Source organism: Mytilus edulis, chromosome 7 (genome assembly GCF_963676685.1).
Source record: "Mytilus edulis chromosome 7, xbMytEdul2.2, whole genome shotgun sequence".
Taxonomy (NCBI): Eukaryota; Metazoa; Mollusca; class Bivalvia; order Mytilida; family Mytilidae; genus Mytilus; species Mytilus edulis.
In genome coordinates this window covers 34,466,118-34,472,078 of record NC_092350.1, presented here as the reverse complement: position 1 = coordinate 34,472,078, position 5,961 = coordinate 34,466,118, and the positions used below count along the sequence as shown (strand labels likewise).

At 33.5% G+C, this 5,961-nt stretch overlaps 1 long non-coding RNA gene across 1 annotated transcript; it reads right to left on the bottom strand.

The window, feature by feature from the left end:
• Positions 1-349: 349 nt before the first annotated feature.
• On the bottom strand, positions 350-2,994 carry LOC139481322 (uncharacterized). The gene is made up of 3 exons (XR_011654594.1): positions 2,465-2,994; positions 1,666-1,734; positions 350-902 (listed from the first exon to the last, which is right to left on the bottom strand). It is a non-coding gene; the product is annotated as an uncharacterized lncRNA (long non-coding RNA).
• Between the last annotated feature and the right edge of the window lie 2,967 nt (positions 2,995-5,961).

Genomic DNA, 5,961 nt, shown 5'->3' with positions numbered 1-5,961 from the left:
TACACAATCTTGTTGTAATCGTCTGCAAAGCCGAAAATATGTCTCAGGGGTATGGTGAATGAAAACGATCCTTTTGTTGGCGGGCTTGGTGATAATATACCCATGACGTGCTGCAAAGCCTGTGTTTTCGGCCTCGGCTTCGGTAGATGAATCTTTGTACCACAGCTAGTTAAGACCTTGGGATTTGGAGAAATTGTTGGGATAAATCAACATTCCCAGCATAAGGATGTCATCGACTGGGTCGTTGATATGTTCCATCAGCTGGCACGAGAGCTTGCATTAATTGTAACTGATAGTCTTGAAGAGATACAAGTTCCATTGTGAATGAGAGACACTAGATCTGCATTAGCATATGGGGCAATATGCGCAATTGTTTCTCCATAGGCCGTAATGGTAACGTTTTCTTCTGTTGCTCAGCCCATATCGTAAACTTGTATATGTATGATGGCTTGTTTCGAAGCTGAGACATTTTTACATATGTGGTTAAATTTTCGGGGTACGAAGTGTGATTCATTTTTCCGTAATTTAGCAAACCCCGAGAATCCTTTTGCGATGTGGCTCCTCATGGTAAAAAATCCCATTTTTAACACAATAAGTTCTTTGAAATTTTAATACTTTGAACACATTTAATAGCTCCATGGTTTTTACACATTTATTCTGTGTTCCCCTACTTTCTAAATTAACACTAATGGTTCAGCTCAGTCATTTGTTTATCATAGAAATGTGTCAAATATCACTACACAGAGATTTTTTGTTTACACGTGACTTTTGTGTTCCTCATTTGAAGGCGCATTAGGGGTATTGTCCCATATTGAAATCCATAGTTCTGATTTTTCCAAATATTTTTAGGTGATCTTCATCGGTATGACATTCTGAATAAATCTGTGTATTTTTGTCCATTTCTGAAAAAAAAATAAAGTCGTTTCAGCACTATATGGCAATGACACTTTTATCGCTATATTCATTTATTTTTAATACAACGTGTATGTATAATTAATTTCTTCGAGTATACCTTTACTAGTCAAAACAAGGACAAAACTTCTGATGATAACCTTAAATTACAATATACAGACCCTGTTAAAGCATTCCATAACATTTTCCTGTGTCTTAAAGTGCATTTTGACAGAGAAATTATGCAAAAATGTAGATTTCATAAAAAAAAACCACCAAAATAACTATTCTTACTAGTAGACATCTGGTATATAATACTATGAAAACCCCTCAAAACTACTGGGAAAGTCATTCTTATTATGTAATTAGAGTGCAATGAAGTGCAAATTTTCAAAACTTGTCCATTCACATAATTCTATTTCAGAAAAAAAGGCTTTTTACATGTATTTTAGTGAAAACCCTTTCTCAGTGAGAAATCCACATAAGGTATTATAGGAAACATTGTGACATCACACGTATTATGGCGTCATTAAATAACGACAGATCAAAATAGTGCTAAATAGAGTTTGCAGTGTTACATGAGAATCAGTTGCCGCAAGATTTAACTCGAAATGTTGAGTCGAAAAGATCAGTAACCAAGCCTTTTCATTTAATAGCAAGACCATAGCAACAGTTTTCATATAAGCATATTTATAACATACCGACTGTAATTTCATTTGCACAAATACCATAAATAAATAATTTAGAGCTTACCTAATAAATCAAAATGCTTACCAGTTGTTCAGGACTTTTTAAAACCTTTAGTTTGCCATCTCATGTTTAATAGTAATGATATGTCTGGAACTGAAATAAGACAACATTTTTTACTCAGGCTGTGTTATCATTTAATTTAAGTACATAAGTATTATCGAGAGAGAAAAATCTAATTCTTGAAAGTTTTATCACAAAGAAAGAAAAATGCCTCTCCCTTGTGGCTTAGCCACCTTCATTTAAACTGTTTATATTAGAAGCAATGGGTAGTAGCTAACTAGCTTAATACATGTAGTTGAATAGCAATATTGTTTTCAAGAGGGTTGGCCCTCCCCCTTTTTCACTGAGAAATGACAATATCTTTTGTTTGCTCGTGTGCATTAACAATAGTAATACATGATTTTCTTAATACATGTACAAGGTTTTTTTCTGTTTATTTGCATATGATATCTACTGACCAGGGTCAAATCATTGTATAAAAGCATGTGATGATGTATCTCGCTTTACTCATGTGAAGTGTGTTATCTCCCTTGATTATCAGCTATTCCTGCAGACCAGAGTGATAATTACATAACAAAGACTATATTGTGTCATGTTTACTTACAATTAATTCATATTACATGTAAGTTTTCCTGCCTTTTTCAATTGAATAAACAATTCCTTTCGGATCTTCAAAGTTATGATTGTGCCTAAAAAAAGTGTTCAGCCCCGTGCCAGTAACGATTTTAAAAGCGAAAAATTCATTGAATTTTTGCTGTTCTTTATCAATAATATTTATCTTAAATCATTTATGATAACTAGGTATAAATAAAAAACTACTAACCATCATTTTCACAATTTTCTGTGGTGTACAAGGTGAAATTATCTTAAGATATCTCTGGATCTTGTCTTAGAAGATGGGGCAATATGCGCAATTGTTTCTCCATAGGCCGTAATGGTAACGTTTTCTTCTGTTGCTCAGCCCATATCGTAAACTTGTATATGTATGATGGCTTGTTTCGAAGCTGAGACATTTTTACATATGTGGTTAAATTTTCGGGGTACGAAGTGTGATTCATTTTTCCGTAATTTAGCAAACCCCGAGAATCCTTTTGCGATGTGGCTCCTCATGGTAAAAAATCCCATTTTTAACACAATAAGTTCTTTGAAATTTTAATACTTTGAACACATTTAATAGCTCCATGGTTTTTACACATTTATTCTGTGTTCCCCTACTTTCTAAATTAACACTAATGGTTCAGCTCAGTCATTTGTTTATCATAGAAATGTGTCAAATATCACTACACAGAGATTTTTTGTTTACACGTGACTTTTGTGTTCCTCATTTGAAGGCGCATTAGGGGTATTGTCCCATATGCACTACCGTGGTTCTTTTACAGTCGCCCCTCTACCAAGAGATAACTTTCAGCGGGATGGAGGAACAAGTCTTGGGTTTCGATGTTGATCGGATCTCACCTGAATTATTCAGGTTGGCACCAGCTTGAGGTTCGTATTCGTGAACCTTATATTTTTGGAGACTTTCGTCGTAGATCAACCCTACGGTGATTATAAGGATGTTGGACATTATGTATTTATTTATAGCGCTGAACAAAGTCGTGGCTGGTAGCAATGCCAGAACCGGAGATCAGGTTGTTCAACTGGGTTTGCTGCGGTATGCTGATTGACCATTGGACTGTTGAGTGGACATTCTGCGTTTTCGGGGGCGGGTCACTTTATCAAGCACATGGTCGACGGCTTCAATGCAGCCAAAATCAGTTAAATGGGACCATAGCAATTACCAAAACGGCGAGAATCAGCCTAACACTTTCACAGTTATAACTTATTTTTTCTTAAAGTGGTATATTTCAACTTCTTATTTCTTGATTATGAGCACCAAATAGTATTATTTGAAAAAAAATTCAGCAACTCACTTAAACCACGTTATTACGTGGTGTGAATTACGTTACTTGCTCTGCTCTAATCTTTCTACAGAAATAACCAATATGACAATCCGAGATAATCATAAATCAAGATATTAAAAACTTCAATCACATATAAGTTTTCGAAAAACATCGATCTTTGTAGACATTTTGCATTTCTAATTTTTTCCCAGGTTTTTTCCGACATCATAATAAATTATCTTCTGATGTTTTTCTTGAAATTGAAATACATATTTTTCACGTTTGAATATATAATATATAATCGCAATTGAATGCTAGAAATATTTTTCAAATCAATATAAGTATATATTTTATTCCATTTAAAAAAAAAATCTGTCCATAATTTCATTGCATTAACTGAAATATTCTGCATTGGAAAAGCATCAATCAGGTAACGTAATTCACACGAATACTAAATTGTTTTTAAATTGCAATGTTTGACAAAAATGAAGTATATATATGTGTGTGTAGCAATGTATTATGAAGTTTGATTCTTTGTTTTATGAATATATAATGAATGGTGGGTGTCTGGAATGTGTTCTGGTTTTACAGTATCATAAATGAATAAACAAATAGTATTATAATTTGATTTAATCAATTAAATTCAAGAAACAAACTTTATATCAACAATCAAAATATGAAATTCATAACGTATAAGATAGAATTTGAAAATTTAAACCATTTAACATATATATTATCTATATTATACGACAAATGCACAGAAACAATATTCGTGAGTCAGTGGTAACGTAATTCACTCAAATTCATTTAGACAAAATAGTAACAAATTCAGCAAAAACGCCAAATATCTCAATGTATTTAGGGATAAATTTGATAAATGGTCGATATTACACTTAATTTAGCATTCATAAATGAACAGATAATCATCAACATTCACTTTTTGTGAATTACGTTACCACAATTTAATAAATAAAGCACATGGAATGTTTGTTTTTATAGTAGACTTTCTATTTTTCTTACATCATCCGGTAATAATTTGTACATCCTGACAGGTTTTCTGCCTACTGGAGCCGGGTTTTTGACCTGACAAACGATGTCTGTCTCTGTAACCCATAGTTCTTCAGGTCTTGTTGGCCACTTCATGGTGTGGAATACAGGATTGCTCTTGGTTATAAATGCCAATTGATATTCATTATCATTGTTATCAAAATCAAGCACCTTACAAATGTACCAAACATTGTCATATACACTCGCCACAAACGTGTCCTTTTGGTAGCTCTGCTCAAACACTATTGGCGGTTGTGCTTGTAATGACTCTCCTCCTTCTACATGTCGCTCTACTTCTTCTTCCCGTGGTTCATTTGCTTGTAATTCAATCTCATTGGTTTCAGTCCCAGGTGCATTTCTTTTTTGTTTTCCCTCCAGAGAAACAGATCGCCAGTCGTCACAAGCAGGATGAAAGCGTCCGTCACTAAAACAAAGTAGACAGAAACATGAGGTGTTTCTTATGCTTATTCAATTTCTTGTAATAGGAACAACAGCATGTAGTTCCATGGTGCCTTTCACTGCAACGGCATTCCATTCTTTCATTTCGTTGTTTGCGCTCTGACATTTGGATTTAGGAACGAAAATGTAAGTTATGTTACTTGTTTCTACGTTACAAGAAGTGTGAATTACGTTTTCTCGATAAATGAATATGAACCATCACCTTACAGAACTTTCAGTGCTTTGATTTTTAATAGTGTGTTTTTGCATTTTCCCGAAGCACAAAATTCGTCTGCTACAGTTTCTGGTTTTGAGTTATGAATAAAGGAAATATTTTTGCACCAAACACAAGGTTAAAAGAAAGATTTAGTTTTGCCATGGTAACGAAGTTCACATCACGTATTTCACATTTTATGATGGAACAAGATTTTTTCCATGAATAATTGCCTTGAACAATGTCAACCATACATATTTTTTATTAGGATTATGGTATTGTTTAAATACTGGGTTAGTTTTATGTCTTGTGAATACCTTATTATGAAATATTGACGTAACGTAGTTCACATTCTTAAATAAATAAAGAAAAAATGTTCAAATAAGTTTGTTTATATATAGACACATATCTATATTACACATTACATGATACACCTGTTTTTAAAAGGGTATATGGCTATTATTTCGTTCTTTTAAGACAAATGTTCTCGGCAATATTTGATGGTAGACATGAATTCTTCATGTCCGTAACGTAGTTCACATAAAATGACTGGACATTCGATAAAAAACTATTTTTGATGGAATTTTAACTTATACACGTACCTTGCTATTTTTATCTGATTTTGTAACTGTAGAAAGGTAAACAGCGCGCAAATTGTACCGTTATCGATCATACTTTGCTTCGTAACATGCAATGTCCTTTTTTGCAACCGCTTTTGGACACAGCGTTTTGAGTTGGCCT